General features: G+C 39.2%; 1 non-coding gene across 1 annotated transcript; it reads left to right on the forward strand.

The window, feature by feature from the left end:
• The first annotated feature begins 8208 nt into the window (after nucleotides 1-8208).
• LOC141699122 (small nucleolar RNA R71) lies at nucleotides 8209-8315 on the forward strand. The gene has a single exon (XR_012565607.1). It is a non-coding gene; the product is annotated as a small nucleolar RNA R71 (small nucleolar RNA).
• The last annotated feature ends 9557 nt before the right edge of the window (nucleotides 8316-17872 follow it).

Below are 17872 nucleotides of genomic sequence, written 5' to 3' on the forward strand. Positions count from 1 at the left end.
CATGGGTTCATATGAAAACATGATAATAACACACGAGAATAATAACTAAAACTACTTTTATTAAACCAGAGTACGTCACAAGAGTAAATAGGTTCAAAGTAAAGAAAACTAGCATCCAACGTTACAATGAACTAAAGAATCACAATAAAATATGCTTCCTCTTCGTTGCGGTGTGCTAAAACGGCCTTCTTCCTTATCTCCTCGCTCCTTGATTAATACTATGATCCAACCTTTGTGAAACGTCTCTGAAAATTACTTATATAGGAGTCCCATAAAACCCAGCTAACTCAGAAGTTGGAAGTTAAACAGAACCAGGAGTCCAAAATAATTATTCTAAAATTCCGTCCCTGAGCGGCCGCTCAGCATTCCTGAGCGGGCGCTCAGACCCCTTCTGGAAAATGCTCTGTTTTTCTCCCGTTTCTTGTTGCATTCTGCTCCTATCTTCCCGCTTGCAATGCCAAACACATACCAAGGCTTATTCTTGATGAAATCTCTCCAGAAATGCAATTAATACCCTGAAATGCACAAACACTAGAAAAACGCATCAAATACACAAAATACTTGATTTCAAGACATCAATTCAAGCCATTATAAGACATTCTAAGTGGTATAAAATGCCACTTATCACACCCCCAAACTTAAATCGATGCTTGTCCTCAAGCGTCACAGACTCAAAAAAAAACAAAAACATGCATGAATGCAATCTATATGAAATGCAGCGATCCCCCCTTACTACGACCAAACCAACCAACTTACGACATCTCAACAAATGCAATTAGGCGAATAAAGATCATCAAAGCATGCAAACTAACATACATCTGGAAACGTAGTGTGTGCGGATGCTTAACAGATATGCCTCGAAATTAGATCAATTATCATAACTCGACTATCCTCAAAGTAATCACATGATTATACGAAGAATAAAATTCTAGGCACAAAATGTCTTATAACACTTCAAGATTTCTGGAGCTTATTACGGAATCATGCTTTTTATTTATCATAACAAACAAATGCTTATTTGACCGTGCAATGAGTGAGGTCCACAAAAGACTTATGCAATGGTATCCATGTAGCGAGCGTTAGGTTAGCGGATCCCAGACTATAAAAGCCTTAGGTCACTAGGCACAAAGTCCCCTAAGAACTTAATAACTCGAATACCAAAGAGCCCACTCGTGATCAATTATGCATTAACTCTCTATTTTTTCTTTTCTTTTTTATTTTTTTTTATATATATTTTTTTTCTTTTTTTTTTAAATTTCTAAGCAAGTGCGTTTCGCTCCATCTTGCTCAACCCTAAACTACTCGCATAAAAATACGAGCCGGCTACTAGCCATTTGACGCCTAGCCGCAATTAGCAATGAATTCCACTTTTTACTCCAATTTTTCTTTTCATGTCTTTTATCACTAAGAACTTATTATAAATTCTAAGCATAATCAATAGATTAACCTTGAAAACCATTAAACCATAACAACAATCTAGTCCTTAAGCATTCTCTAAGACTTAGTGAAATTACAAGTGTTTCTAGCATGCATGTCAACCTACAAGACTCAACATCACTTTAACGCTATCACTACACTTGCATCAATATCACAAATCAATTGGCAAAGCAACGCAAAAGGGATCATGATATATGCATGAGCTACATGACATGATAAATAAAGCTATAAATTAAAAAAAAAATTTATGGTAGAAATATGCAATTATATGAACTTAAACTATCATGAATATGCAACTATATGACACATACACAAAATATTCCTTAACTACCACCCCCAAACTTAAAATCTTCACTCTCCCCAGTGAAGGTAGTAGAAAGGAACACAGGGTATACCTACTCGGAGAGATCATCATCATCATCACCCTCAGAGGGTGGAGTATCAGGAGGCGGATATGCAGAGTCGTCACCAAAAACAGGCCACTGGATGTCAGCTCCAAGGCCTCTAAAAGCTGTCCCAAGCGCAAGGGTGAGCTCCTGAGCAAACCTGCTCTGCGTCTCGTACATAGCATCCATCCTCCTCGACAGCCTTCTATACTGGGCATCAGCCATCCTAGCACCCTCCTGAGCTCTAGAAGAACCAGCCTCATCACGCCCTGGTCTCGCCATGGTAGCACCGCGTGCTGGACGCCCTCCTAGAAGATGATAACCCAGCCCATGCTCCTCGGGCTCTCCACCAGTCCACTTCTGCATCGCATTCAGAGTCCCAGAGTCAATAGGAGCGGCCGACAGCTGCAACTGCTCGTGAGACGACCACTGTACTCCCACTGCTCGGCAAAGCTTTATAACCGTGGATACATAAGGGATGTTCATGTGCTTAGCACCCCTCAAAAACTTCAGAATTCCTTGGTAGATGAACTCGCCAAGGTCCACATAGTACTCCTCATTCAAAATACCCCATAACAACTGTGCACGCTCAACTGTAACCTCATGTGCATGTAAAGTAGGCAGGATATTAGCGCAAATAAAGGCATTCTATGCACGGGCATACCTATTCATCGCAATCACCGGAAAATGGCGATACTCGTTAGTCCCAGTCTTGAAAGTCCACACTATGCCCGGCCTACAGAGAGTAGCATAAATTAAATCCAAGTCAAAATCCTCAGCAGTCTTCTCGTTCCAATTCTCCTCTGTGGGCTTCTTCTGTCTCTGCCCAATCACACGGCGAATCGCCGCAGGGTGATAATCCACCGTCATCCCCCGCACAACAGAATACCCATTCTTTTCAGCCTTCGCGTTCGCATAGAACTCGCGAACAACGCTCATCGGAACTGCCTCTGGTGACTCAAATAAAGCAATCCAACCTTTTTCAGCAATCATTGGCAACAACTCACCATCCCTCCCCGATGGTAAGAATCCCCTCTCCTTCAAAATCGGCTTACCCAGAAGCCTAGTATACTCCTCCTCAGCAGCCCTATCAAACAAACGAGGCCTCGCAGCAGTACCCTTCGAAGAATCAGCAGTAGGAACAGTGCTGCTGCTATCAATAGTCCTGGATCTCTTGGGTGTCATTGAAACTGAGAAAAAGTGTTTAAGATTTGTGTTTTTGAATATGGGAGAGAGTTTAAGGTTTGAAAGTGTATGGGGGAGTATATGGAATAGTTGTATGTATATATAGGGTAAAGATTAGGGTAAAATTTGATTAGGAGTGGGTTTTGAGGGTTAAAAACGTGGGTAATGGGAAGATAATTCGTGGGTAATGGGGCTGTGTTTTATTTTTTTGGATTTTTCAGATTTTTTGGATTTTTATAAGATTTAAAAAAAAATTCTTCCAGTCGGGCCCTGAGCGGTCGTTCAGCAGAGCTGAGCCGGCGCTCAGGGGTCTTCTGGAAAAAAAATTTCCTTGCCCTGTTTTTTTAGATTTTTTTGTGGTTTTGGATAGGTTACTAACTTCTAAGGGTTCCTGTAACAACAAATGATGGGTTGCCTCCCAAGAAGCGCTTCTTTTTCGTCATTAGCTTGACGTAGCGTACCTTAATCAAGTTGACAATAAAACGGCACTAACCACTTCCCGATTTGCCGTGTCCCCATAGTAATGCTTCAAACGCTGACCATTAACCTTGAATGCTTGGTCCCGATCATTCTCAAAAATCTCCACCGCTCCATGTGGAAACACAGTTTTGACAATAAAAGGTCCAGACCACCTTGATTTCAACTTTCCAGGAAAAAGTCGGAGACGAGAGTTGAATAAAAGAACTTGTTGCCCCGGCACAAATGACTTAGGATATAACTTCCTGTCGTGCCACCTTTTCACTTTTTCCTTGTACATTTTATTGTTCTCGTACGCTTGGAGTCGAAATTCATCAAGTTCATTTAGCTGAAGCATTCACTTCTTTCCAGCTGCATCTAGATCCAGGTTTAACTTCTTCAACGCCCAGTAGGCCTTATGCTCAAGCTCCGCAGGTAAATGACATCCCTTACCATACACAAGTTAAAACGGGGACATCCCAAGTGGAGTTTTATATGCTGTTCTGTAAGCCCAAACAACTTCATCGAGCTTTAAAGACCAATCCTTCCTTGACGGACAAATAACCTTCTCTAAAATGCGCTTGATCTCTCTATTAGACACTTCCGCTTGACCATTCATTTACGGATGATAGGCAGTAGCAACACGATGATTCACATTATAGCGCAGCATCATAGAAGTGAACTTATGGTTGCAGAAATGCGACCCCTCATCACTTATGATACTCGTGGCGTTCCAAACCTTGTAAAAATCTGCTTATGAAGAAAATTCAACATTATCTTTGCATCATTCGTCGGCAGAGCTTTGAGTTCTACCCATTTTGAGACATAATCGACTGCCAACAAGATGTACTGATTATTGCAGGACGAGACAAATGACCCCATGAAATCGATTCCCCAAATATCAAAGACCTCAACTTTAAGCTTCACATTTAACGACATCTCATCATTTCTCGTAAGATTTCCCACTCTTTGGCAACGATCACACCTTAAAATGAACTGATGAGCATCCTTAAACAAAGTAGGCCAGAAAAAACCTGCTTGCAGAATACGAGCTACCGTCTTCTCACCACCATAATGTCCACCATAAACTGTGGAGTGGCAGTCTCGTAATATCCCCTCCGTCTCACAGAATGGGATAGATCTCCTGATGATCTGGTCAGCTCCCTGTCTAAACAAATACGGTTCATCCCACATATACCACTTCACCTCATGCAAAAACTTCTTCTTTTGAGCTGTATTCAAATTATGAGGCATTATATTGCTGACAAGATAATTCATAATATCTGCGAACCATGGCTCTTCCTCCTGAACTGCGAACAACTGCTCATCCGGAAAAGATTCGTTGTTCAATGTCTTATCATGTGAAGTAGACTCGGGATTCTCCAATCTAGAGAGATGGTCAGCTACTTGATTCTTAGTACCTTTTTGATCCTTGATCTCTAACTCAAATTCTTGTAGCAAGAGCACCCAATGAATGAGTCTAGGTTTCAAATCCTTCTTGGAAACCAAATAGCGAATGGCCGCATGATCACTGAACACTGTCACCTTTGTCCCAAGCAAATAAGATCGAAATTTTTCGAAACCAAAGACTATAGCCAAGAGCTCCTTCTCAGTAGTGGTGTAGTTCATTTGAGCTCCATTTAAGGTCTTGCTAGCATAGTAGACCACATGAAAGAGATTATTCTTGCGCTGCCCAAGAACTGCGCCCACCACATAATTACTCGCATCACACATCATCTCAAAAGGCTCAGTCCAATCAGGTGCTGTAATGAGTGGTGCAGTTATCAAACTCTTCTTGAGAGTCTCGAATGCCGTCAAGCATTCATCATCAAATTTGAAAGGCACATCCTTCTCAAGCAAGTTGCACAACGGCTTAGATATCATCGAAAAGTCCTTGATGAAACGCCGATAAAAACCCGCATGACCAAGAAAACTACGAATTCCTTTCACAGAAATATGTGGTGGAAGATTTTCAATGACTCCCACCTTGGCTTTGTCCACCTCAAGACCCTTGCTAGAAACCTTATGCCCAAGAAGTATGCCTTCACGCACCATAAAGTGACATTTTTCTGAATTGAGCATCAAATTAGTTTCCACACACCTTTTGAGCATAGCACGAAGATAATTCAAACATTCATCATACGAATGTCCAAAGACGGAGAAGTCGTCCATGAACACCTCGACATTATTTCCAATCATATCAGAGAACATAGCCATCATACATCTCTGAAAAGTGGCCGGTGTGCCACATAAGCCAAACAAAACTCTGCGAAAAGCAAATATGCCAAATGGGCAGGTGAAAGTAGTCTTTTCTTGATCCTCTAGTGCAATACATATCTGATTATACCCCAAATAACCATCCAGAAGACAATAATACTCATGACCGACCAACCTGTCAAGCATCTGATCAATAAATGGAAGAGGGAAATGATCCTTCCTTGTGGCCTTGTTCAACTTTCTGTAGTCCATGCATACCCTCCATCCGGTGACTGTTCGAGTGGGGATGAGCTCGTTCTTCTCATTTGCTACCACAATAATACCTCCTTTCTTAGGTACACATTGCATAGGGCTCACCCAAGAACTATCAGAAATAGGATAAATGATTCCTGCATCCAGCCATTTCAGAATTTCTTTCTTCACCACTTCTTTCATGATAGGATTAAGTCTGCGCTGTTGCTCAATAGTCAGCTTACTACCTTCCTCTAGCAGAATTTTATGCATGCAGTACGAATGGCTGATCCCTTTAATGTCTGCTATAGTCCATCCTATAGCCGATTTGAATTCTCTCAGGATCCTCAAGAGCTTGTCCTCCTCACTACCTGAAAGGTCAGATGCAATAATAACAGGTAAAGTAGATGCATCACCTAAAAAAGCATACCTCAAGTGTTCAGGCAATGGTTTAAGCTCCAAGGTAGGTGCTTCCTCAATAGATCGTTTGAGTTTTCCTTCAGCATTTTTGAGGTCAGAAGTACCAAGAGATTCAAATGGCATGTCTAGCTTTCTCCTCCAGGGAGAAGCATTTAGATATTGTAGTTGCTCATTGCCATCCTCATCCTCACTGTCAAAATCCCCCACTAAGGCCTTCTCTAATGCATCAGTCATTAGCATATGATCAAGTTCTGAAGTAACCACAGAATTAATCAAATCCACCTTTAAGCACTCCTCGTCTTCTGTAGGGAATTTCATCGCTTTGAATACATTGAATGTCACATCCTGATCCTGCACCCTCATAGTAAATTCAACTTTCTGCACATCTATCAAGGTGCGGCCTGTGGCCAAGAAAGGCCTCCCCAAGATTATGGGAATCTTCTTATCTTCCTCGAAATCCAGAATAACAAAGTCTGCAGGAAAGAAGAGCTTATCCACCTTTACTAGCACATCCTCCACTATGCCTCGTGGGTATGTAATAGAACGATCAACAAATTGTAGAGACATGTAGGTGGGCTTTGGATCAGGCAAGTTCAACTTTTTAAAGATCGACAACGGCATCAGATTGATTCTTGCTCCCAAATCACACAGGCACTTGTCAAAAGACAACTTGCCAATGGTGCAAGGAATGGTGAAGCTACCTGGATCTTTAAGCTTTGGAGGTAACTTTTGTTGTAGCACAACACTGCATTCTTCCGTTAGAGCAGCGGTCTTAAGTTCATCCAGTTTCACCTTCCTTGAAAGAATACTCTTCATAAATTTCACATAACTAGGCATTTGCTCCAGAGCCTCAGTGAAAGGTATATTGATGTGAAGTTTCTTGAACACCTCCAGAAACTTACCGAACTGCTTATCCAGCTTTTGTTGTTGCAATCTCTTAGGGAAAAGTGGTGGAGGATATAGCTGTTTCTCCCCTGTATTACCCTCAGGCAGAGTGTGTTCAACAGTAGTCTTCCTTGGTACCGCCGCTTTCTCCTTTTGCTTAGCTTCTTCATCACCAGCTTCAGCTTCTCCTGCTTTTGCTTTTTCAGCATCAGCAACTTTTCCAGACCTTAAGGTGATAGCCTTGACTTTCTCTTTAGCTTCCTTCCTGCCTGGCACTTCAGTATCACTGGGAAGTGTGCTAGGTTGACAATTGAGCACTGCATTAGCTATTTGACCGATTTGATTTTCCAAGGTCTTAATAGAAACCGCCCGACTTTTGCACAACAGCTTAAGTTCCTCAAAATCAGCACTAGAGGGTGGAGCTGCACCTCCTTATTGAGGATATGATTGCCTTTGAGTATAATGTTGTGGTTGCTGGAATCCAGGTGGATTGAACTGTTTACTTACGCCTTGCTGATACGGTTGCTGAATAGCATTCTGATTATTACTCCAGCTGAAATTTGGATGATTTCTGTTGTTAGGATGATAAGTAGCTGGTATAGGCTGCTGCGGTCACTGATAATTGTTCACATACTGAACAGATTCATTAACAAGAGAACACTGATCCGTAGCATGAGAACCTGCACAAAGCTTACAGACCATAGCTATCTGATTGACTCCATAGGTGGCTAGAGAATCGACCTTCATAGACAGCACTTGGAGCTGTGCTGCAATAGCTGTAGCTGGATCAACTTCCAGAATACCTGCAACCTTCCCATGCATCATCCTTTGAGTTGGGTTTTGATGCTCATTTGCAGCCATAGTCTCAATAAGATTATAAGCCTCAGTATAGCTTTTGGCCCACAAGGCACCTCCAGCTTCTGCATCGAGCATAGGCCGAGATTGGCCCCCCAAACCATTATAGAAACCAGTGATCACCATCCAATCAGGCATACCATGATGTGGACACTTTCTCAACATCTCCTTGTAGCGCTCCCAAGCTTCGCACATAGAGTCTGTAGGTTGCTGCGCAAACTGAGTAAGAGCACTCCTCATAGCCGCAGTCTTCGCCATTGGATAAAACTTCACCAAAAACTTTTGCGCAAGATCTTTCCAAGTAGTGATTGACCCAGCTGGTTCAGAATGTAACCAGTCCTTAGCTTTATCCCTCAGTGAGAATGGGAAAAGTCTCAGCTTGATAGCCTCATCAGTCACACCATTATATTTGAAAGTACTACAGATATCGACAAAATTCCTTATGTGCATGTTGGGGTCTTCAGTCGCAGTACCTCCGAAAGAAACGGAATTCTGCACCATCTGAATAGTGCCCGGCTTGATTTCAAAGTTATTGGCCTCAATAGCCGGGTGCATGATGCTAGACTGAATGTCATCAATTTTAGGCTGAGAAAAGTCCATAAGAGCTGGATCTGCCGGAACTATACGATCACCCATGATTACTGGCTCTTTCTGCTCACTTCCTGAATCCGAATCTTCAAAATCTATCTTCTCCGGAATATCAAGAACTTCGTCTGTCTCCTTAGCCGTATCTAAAGTCCTCTTGTGAGTATGAGAACGTGTTTGCATAAACGCTCGCTAAAGTACCTGAAACAGAATCGGAAACAATAAGTAAAACGTCTTAATCACTGAGTCCTAATGACCACTGATGGTAAGTACATAAACTAAACAAATACGCCGAGTCCCCGGCAGCGGCGCCAAAAACTTGTTAGGGCGAAAACACGCGCTAATAATACACGCAAGTATACGCGTTTACAAGTAATATAAAATACTTTCTAGTTCATTCCCACAGAGACTCAGACTAATTATGTTCAATTACACTCACTCACCAATGTATGATTACTTCTCAATGTTAAAACAATAACACTTAGATTTGATTAACTAATTATTAACTACAATTAACTACGAGAATTAAGCACTTAATTGACACTTGAATTAACAATATTAAAACACACATGAGATCATAACTTCATTACTACTTCCTTCAATAGTCATTGTTATTACCCTTAGCATGCAACATTGATGATATTAATCGAACAACACGAAACTGATAAAAGCCAGCTTTCATTGTACTAATACCATTCTACCAAGCATCCACAATTAAGATAGAAGTTGAATAGGCATCAATTATGTTGAGTCCCTATATGTCTACAGAAATTGACAACATAACGATTTAAGCACAAGTTATTCCTTTTGATTACATAGGGCAAATAAAACGGTTAGAGTTATCCACTAATCATGCATACTCGTACATGAACCTATGCTAGCATGGCAAGTTCTAAATCTCAAGATCCACCGTCGCTTCACAAGAGATTAACACCCTATCTTATATGTTCGCGACACACATAAGATGAATAAGCACAACCAATACTAGATATCATACAATCATCACACACTAAGGTATTAAACAACTAACTAAAGAATTCAATAGTAAATCCGTTACGACCCCATGATCACGATTAGCCCATGATAGCACTCATCATCATCATGGGTTCATATGAAAACATGATAATAACACACGAGAATAATAACTAAAACTACTTTTATTAAACCAGAGTACGTCACAAGAGTAAATAGGTTCAAATTAAAGAAAACTAGCATCCAACGTTATAACGAACTAAAGAATCACAAGAAAATATGCTTCATCTTCGTTGCGGTGTGCTAAAATGGTCTTTTTCCTTATCTCCTCGCTCCTTGATTAATACTACGATCCAACCTTTGTGAAACGTCTCTGAAAACTACTTATATAGGAGTCCAATAAAACCCAGCTAACTCAGAAGTTGGAAGTTAAACAGAACCAGGAGTCCAAAATAATTATTCTAAAATTTTGTCCCTGAGCGGTCGCTCAGCAGAGCTGAGCGGGCGCTCAGACCCCTTCTGGAAAATGCTCTGTTTTTCTCCCATTTCTTGCTGTATTCTGCTCCTATCTTCCCGCTTGCAATGCCAAACACATACCAAGGCTTATTCTTGATGAAATCTCTCCAGAAATGCAATTAATACCCAGAAATGCATAAAAACTAGAAAAACAGATCAAATACACAAAATACTTGATTTCAAGACATCAATTGAAGCCATTATAAGACGTTCTAAGTGGTATAAAATGCCACTTATCACCCGCTGGAAACTGGAAAAAGCTCCAGCCACGACCCCCGTTTTCCGGCAAACCCGATTTAGGCGTACAGCCATCTCCGGCTAAAATCTGAGCTTTTCCGATGGGTTTTGTCGGAAAAATGACCTTCCATTAAATCAAATCAAAACTTCACAAAACACATACCAAATCGAAGCTACAGACCTCTACAATCATTTCCAATAATCAGAATCAATCACAAACATCTATACATCCTAAAAAATGAAATAAAAAATCGAAAAACCAAGAACAAGGTGTCATAACAATCCAGGGGTTAAACGATCCATATAAACATACAAAATCATTCCTCAGACTCGGGGGAAACTATATCTAACATCAAAACAAACAAACGATTACTTAAAATCAATAGCTGAATTTGAGCTCAAGAACAGTATAAATTGATTTTAACAAATATCCAACCTCGATTGATGATGTTGGTGTCAAAAGATCCGTCTCTTTGAGAGGATTAATTTGGTTACTCGAGCAAAATGAGAGGTTTAGTAAGTCTTCCAAAATCACTGTTTGATTCTCAAGCTTTCTCAAGAACAAGAACTTCACCCCCAAACCTATTTTTATATTTTCTGATTTTTAATAATTAATTAATGAATAATCAATAAAAATCCAGCTATTTATATTTATGAAAATAATACCTCTAAATAAAATTAAGGGGCTAATTACACATCTAATAAAAATATTTGGCCCCAATTTTTATAATTTTTGGGTATCAATAATGATTTTTTTTAAATATCCAATAAATACAAAATATATGCCAAAAATTCCTAAAAATTGTGAATATTACAAAGATGCAAAGAAAAATGATGTTTGATAATTTCATGATCATATAAAAATAAAAATGTGATTTTTGTGGGGGTTTTTGACTCCCGAAGGGGTCCAGAAAAGTCATTTTTCGTGAGCGAGGTAAATTTGTAAAACGTCTAGGGGTTCAGAATAGCGATATGGTATAGGTCGTTCTTGGAAAAATAGGGCCAATATTTTTGTTTGAAATACGGGCTTTTAAAACATTGTTTGAGCTATACGGGTTTTGATATAAAACATATAACTTACGATAAAATATTCAGTAAATACCCGAATTATATTCTGATCAAAATAGACAACATGTAGCACAAAGCAATTAGGGTTTTAAGACTTAACACATTTAATTACATAATAATACACATAAATATCTTTATTAAAATATAATACAAACGTAATTTTCTCGGTCGTTACATTCTCCCCCCTTAATATGATTCTGTCCTCAGAATCACGCTATGAAAATAACTGAGGATACCTTTCTAATATATCACTCTCAAGCTCCCTGGTTGATTCTTCAACCACGAAATTTCTCCACAGAACTTTTACTAATGGTACAGACTTATTTCTTAATACTCTCTCTTGCCCATCTAAAATTCTTATCGGCTACTCTACATACGACAAATCTGCCTGAAGTTCTATTGACTCATATTATATTACATGTCTTGTATCAGGATTATACTTCTTAAGCATGGACACATGGAATACATTATGAATATGCTGCATATATGGCGGTAAAACTAATTCGTACGCGACTTTTACGACTCTCTTCAGAATTTCAAATGGACTGACGTAACGAGGCTTTAGCTTGCCCTTGTGGCCAAATCTAGTCAATCCCTTCCATGGAGAGACTTTTAACAGTGCATGCTCTCCTTCTTGATAGTCCACATCCCTTCTGGCTGGATCTGCACATTTACGCTGTCGATTCTGTGCTACTTCGAATCACTTGCGAATAAGTTCTACCTTTTCCTTGGTCTGCTGAATTATTTTTGGGCCTAGAAATTTGCGTTCTCCAACTTTATCCCAACATGTAGGTTATATGCATTTTCTTCCATATAAAGCTTCCTAAGGTGGCATCCCGATATTCGCATGATAGCTGTTGTTGTTCGAGAATTCCACTAGTGGTAAGTACTTATCCCAACTGCCTTCCAAAATCTATTGCACAAACATGTAACATCTCTTTAATTGTCTGAATAGTCCTTTCACTTTACCCGTCCGTCTGTGGATGTTAAGCGGTGCTCATGTTTAACTTGGTTCCTAGGCATTCCTAGAATTATCTCCAAAATCTCGAATTAAAACGGGGATCTTGATCCGATACAATAGATACAGGTACTCCATGACACATCACGATTTCCTTGAGATATAAGTGCACTAACTTGTCCAGTAAAAACCTTTCGTTGATCGGAAGGAAATGTGCTGACTTCGTTAATCTGTCAATAATAACCCAAATTGCATCGTGATTTGCTTTAGTTCTTGGAAGTCCTACTTCGAAATCCATAGCCTAGTGCTCCCATTTCCATTCTGGAATATCTAGTGGTTGTAGTAATCCACTCGGACGTTGATGTTCAGCTTTAACCCTTTGGCACGTATAGCACTTACTGACCCATTCCGCTATTTCTTTCTTCATATCTGGCCACCAAAAGTTTTCTTTCAGATCTCTGTACATCTTGGTGCTTCCGGGATGAATTGAATATCTTGAACTATGAGCGTCTTGTAAAATTTCCTCTTTCAATTCCGGTACGTTAGGTATCCAGATTCTCGAAGCAACTCAAAAAATTCCCTAATCATCTTTCTGGCTGGTAATCTCTTCTCCTGTCAAATTGTCGATTTCCTGATTTATTACTTCTTTTTGACACCTTCTTATCTTCTCCAATAATTCTGGCTGAAAAGTCATGGCATAAATCATTTCAGTAGAACTTTTTGGAATACGAACTTCAATTTCCAATTTATCGAATTCCTTAATCAAGTCTTCTGAAAATGTTAACAAGTTCAATCGTTCCTTTCGACTCAGCGCATCTGCTACTACATTAGCTTTGCCTGGATGATAATTGATTGAAACGTCATAATCCTTGATTAATTCTAGCCAGCGTCGCTGTCGCATTTTGAGTTCTTTCTGCGTGAAAATATATTTCAAACTTTTATGGTCCGTGTAAATCTCACATCATTCGTCGTATAGATAGTGTTTCCAGAGCTTCAATGCAAATACAATTGCTGCTAGTTCGAGATCGTGCGTCGAATATTCTTGCTCATGTGGCTTTAACTGTCTAGAAGTGTATGTGATTACGTTACCATGTTGCATCAAAACACATCCAAGTCCTCGATAAGAAGCGTCACTGTAAATGACAAAATCTCCTTGATCGTCAGGTAAAATAAGTACAGGCGCGGTTACCAATTGATTTTTCAATTCTTGGAAACTTTCTTCGCATGTCTCGTTCCATTCGAACTTTTCATCCTTTCGGGTCAACTTTGTCAATGGTGTGGCTATCTTTGCAAAATCTTTGACAAATCTTCTGTAATAACCTGCTAATCCCAAGTAACTTTTAACTTCCGTCGGAGTCTTCGGCCTTTCCCAATTTAAAATAGCTTCAATCTTCGCTGGATCCATCTGAATTCCTTCCATACTAATGATACGTCCTAGAATTGCACTTCCTTCAACCAGAATTCGCGTTTTGAAAACTTCACATAAAGCTGCTCCTTTCTTAATGTCTCCAATGTCATTCTTAGATGCTCTGCATGTTCTTCTTCCGCCTTCGAATAGTTCAAGATGTCATCAATAAATACAATGATAAACTTATCCAGGTACTTCTTGAATACTCGATTCATCAAATCCATGAATGTTGCAGTTGCATTAGTTAGTCCAAATACCATCACAAGAAATTCGTAATATCCATATCTCGTTCGGAACGCAGTCTTTGGAATATTTTCCGCCTTGATCTTCAATTGATGATAACCCGATATTAAATCAATTTTCGAAAACCATGTCACTCCTTTCAGTTAATCAAATAAGTCATCGATTCGGGATAACGGATATTTGTTCTTGATAGTTAACTTATTCAGCTCACGATAATCGATACATAATCGCATGTTACCGTCTTTCTTCTTCACGAACAACACTGGTGTACCCCATGGGGATATATTGGGCCTTATAATTCTTTTGTCGAGAAGATCCTGCAATTGCTTTGCTAATTCCTTCATTTTAACAGGCGACATTCGATATGGGGCTTTTAAAATTGTTTCAGTCCCCGGTGCCAAATCAATAGTGAATTTGATTTCTCGATCTGGAGGTAATCTTGGCATCTTATAAAGTTTCTTCATCACCCTTTTTGATTCCACTTCCTTTCTTATTTCCGTTCTTCTTTCTCATAGCTCCTTCGAAACCGAACTCTTGACATTTATACTCATTTTGCTGTCATATCAAATTAGATATTAATACGAACTTTGATGCTCACAATATCCCATTCTGAAGTAAACATCAATCATCTATATTAATACCACTTTCGATATTTAACAACAACCTAAGTATCGACATCAATCGGAAACTGAATTAAAACTGTATCTCATACTTTATCCAAAACAGAAATACTTGACAAATCATTTATTGTATGATTATCAAAAAAATTTAGAAACAAGACATCCTTTGATAAAACTTTGTTGCAGATGATAAAATCTCTTTGACTGTCTAATAAAATCCATATTGGTGTGATTATTAATCTCCTCTTTAGTCCGCCTCCATTCATCCTCTCCTTCCTTCCCTTTGCTCTATCTTCAATCTTTAGTTCTTGGAAAACATTTTTCTCACTTGTTCATACAAATAACTTTTTATTTCTTTTATCTTTTACAAATGCATATTCATCCAAGTAAAGCCTAATGCACTTGCGGCAACTTCTAAATTCTACTGGTGTTCATACGTTATTTTTTCAAATTCCTCATTGCTTTGATTTCGAATTAGAAAGTCACATCAAAATTTGACTTAATCTAATTGGAATCGATTTCCATCTAAATAACCATTAATTGGAAAAAAATTAACCAATTAACTAACTTAATTGATCAATTGTACCAAGTGATGACTAGCTAAACGAAATCAAAGACTAATTATATATAGTCAGATTGGCAGTAACAATCTCGTTGAAGAACTGAGATCACAGTTGTTTGGAGTATCAATATGAATATCAATAACACACGGAAATATACTTTCTATATTCAAAAGTAGGGTAATTTCTGAAAATTTGGGCAGCATCTCTTTTATATTATTGACTACCAGTCGGGCTCAAGCCGACACCAACAATCAATCAAGCAACCAACCGTCATTCAAACATACAACAATCAACCTTCAAATATACCAATTCACTGCCACCTTTTAAACTTATTATGTTATCACCGCATATAATACTAACCAATACAACCTGTATTTTAGTTCAACCTAGGATTATAGCGAACAATTCTGATGATACCATGATCTTTCTCATATCTTCTGATTATAACAGAATATCAATACTGAGTATAATTATAATTTATTCTAGAATTTTTCTAGTTCATGTTTCAAATCAAACTCTCTTTTTAACAATTCGACCATCCTTGGCAATATACACTTGTTCTTATTAATTAACTTGTTCAACTTCTGATGACCAACACCTGGTCTCAACAAATCCTCTTATAATCTTGCGAATGAGTTCATTTAGTTTTAAAGCTTCACATCTTAAAAATTGTTGCAGTCAAACCACCATACCTTCATCTCCCCTTATGTCTTTCCATATTGAACCTTCTTTTCCGACCCAATTACAAGCATTAATTGTACCACAACTCACTTACTTGAATGTGAAAGCCCAATCATTCCTTGACGAACACACTCAAAGTTTATTCGTAACCAGTATTACTTCGACCTTGAATCTTCATGACCAATATCTCCCACATGATTGAGGTATGCTTCATTTTCATAACGTGTTACTCGATTATCTGGTTATTATTAAGGATTTCTTCATTCGTCTCCGTTGTCCAATCGATCATTTGCCCAATCCGATACATGCAGCTTTATTTTCTTGTTTCTCTAGTTAATTTACCTCATACAATTTGCTAATTACTCTAATTCACGCCAAAATCTCACACTTGCAACGTATCATGTATGTAGATCCCCGCCTTTGATTTGATGTCCTCACAATTATCCGTTATCGGCATAGTGATTCTTCTCTGCACGTAAATGTCCACCATCTATTGGCTTGCAATTGACCATACTGATTATGTAACTTTTTTAGCTACACGGGTTCATTTTACTTCCTTTTTAAAATATTCAAAGGATAAACCTTACACAAGAAGGAATTTTTATATATGATTCTGATTGGATTTTTTTTGTAAGGAATAAGAGTACAAGGAAACAATCGGAAGGATTCATGAATAAACAAATCAGGAGTGAGGAAGAAAGAATAAATAATGATTTAAATAGGAATGAGACAACCATATTAGTACTCAAGATGGCCAGTCTGTCATACCATATGGCACACAACACATGATTAGGTGGCGTCCCACCAGACTCTTTGTCATTTCAACAAATCGTCACATCACATCACTGCTTGTCCCAATTAGAAAACAATATTTTGAAGAAGGAATGATTTGAAAGGGATTCAACAATCAGCTTATAAAGCTGATCATGAAAGAAGTTCATACTATACTATACTCCATCTATCTATATATAATACATATGGTACAACATCCTACTGTCATATGAGATCAGAATCCGGGTGGCACACGACCCAACTCCTGCTGTAGCGCCTCTAGTACGGCCTCAGTCAATCTCATCGCCCTACGATACACAGCTTCGGTACGTACATCATGCTGCCTTAAGTCAATAACCTCCTGAGAACCGGCCCTGTAGATCTGACGAAGTCTCTCTCTCAGTATATAGTCTGGTCGAAGCACCCGAACTGGTCCATTCTCCTGTGTCTCAAACAATCCAAGGATCTCTCGGCACTGATCCTGCCATCTCACTCTCTCCTCCCTCTCAATCTGATACTGCTGATAGGACACCATATGAGGCTCGCGAAGATCTGTGCTAGAACCTTGAGAAGGAAAAGGTACTGGCTAATCCATAACCTCATCCATAAACTCCTGCTGCGGAAACTGATATACCCCGGCCACAGGGGTATAAATAGCCAATGGTGCTGTGAATAGTATAGGTGGCTCCTGAGGTACATACACTGGTGGCTCTAGCTCTGGCTCAATCTGGGGAATCTCTGGCTGTGGCACGGGAACCTGTGGCTCTAAGTCCTCCCACTGGGAAATGTCAACCATATCAGGGACATCAAACATCGGGAAGACTAATGGTGGAAAATTAGGTATCTCCGTCTCAAAGTAAGGGAAATAATCAACAAAGTCTGGTACCTCTGGTGCAGGGGGTACCGGCAACTGCTCTGGTGCGGGTCCATGTGGCAATGGTGGAGGTGGTGGTAATGGAGGAAATGCCTGCATCGATACTGGTGCTAGTGCTGGTGCTTCCACTGGGTCTGACTCGGTCCGCTCCGCAGATGACGCCGAAGAAGCCATCCAATATACATAACAATAATAATACAAGAACAATCAAATAAGAATCCTAAAACTCATAACTCCTAATCATATAAATAAACAACCCTAACATTCTTACTCCTATCTTATATGATCTTCCTATCTTATCTTA

The sequence above is a fragment of the Apium graveolens genome, chromosome 11, assembly GCF_009905375.1.
Source record: "Apium graveolens cultivar Ventura chromosome 11, ASM990537v1, whole genome shotgun sequence".
NCBI lineage: Eukaryota > Viridiplantae > Streptophyta > Magnoliopsida > Apiales > Apiaceae > Apium > Apium graveolens.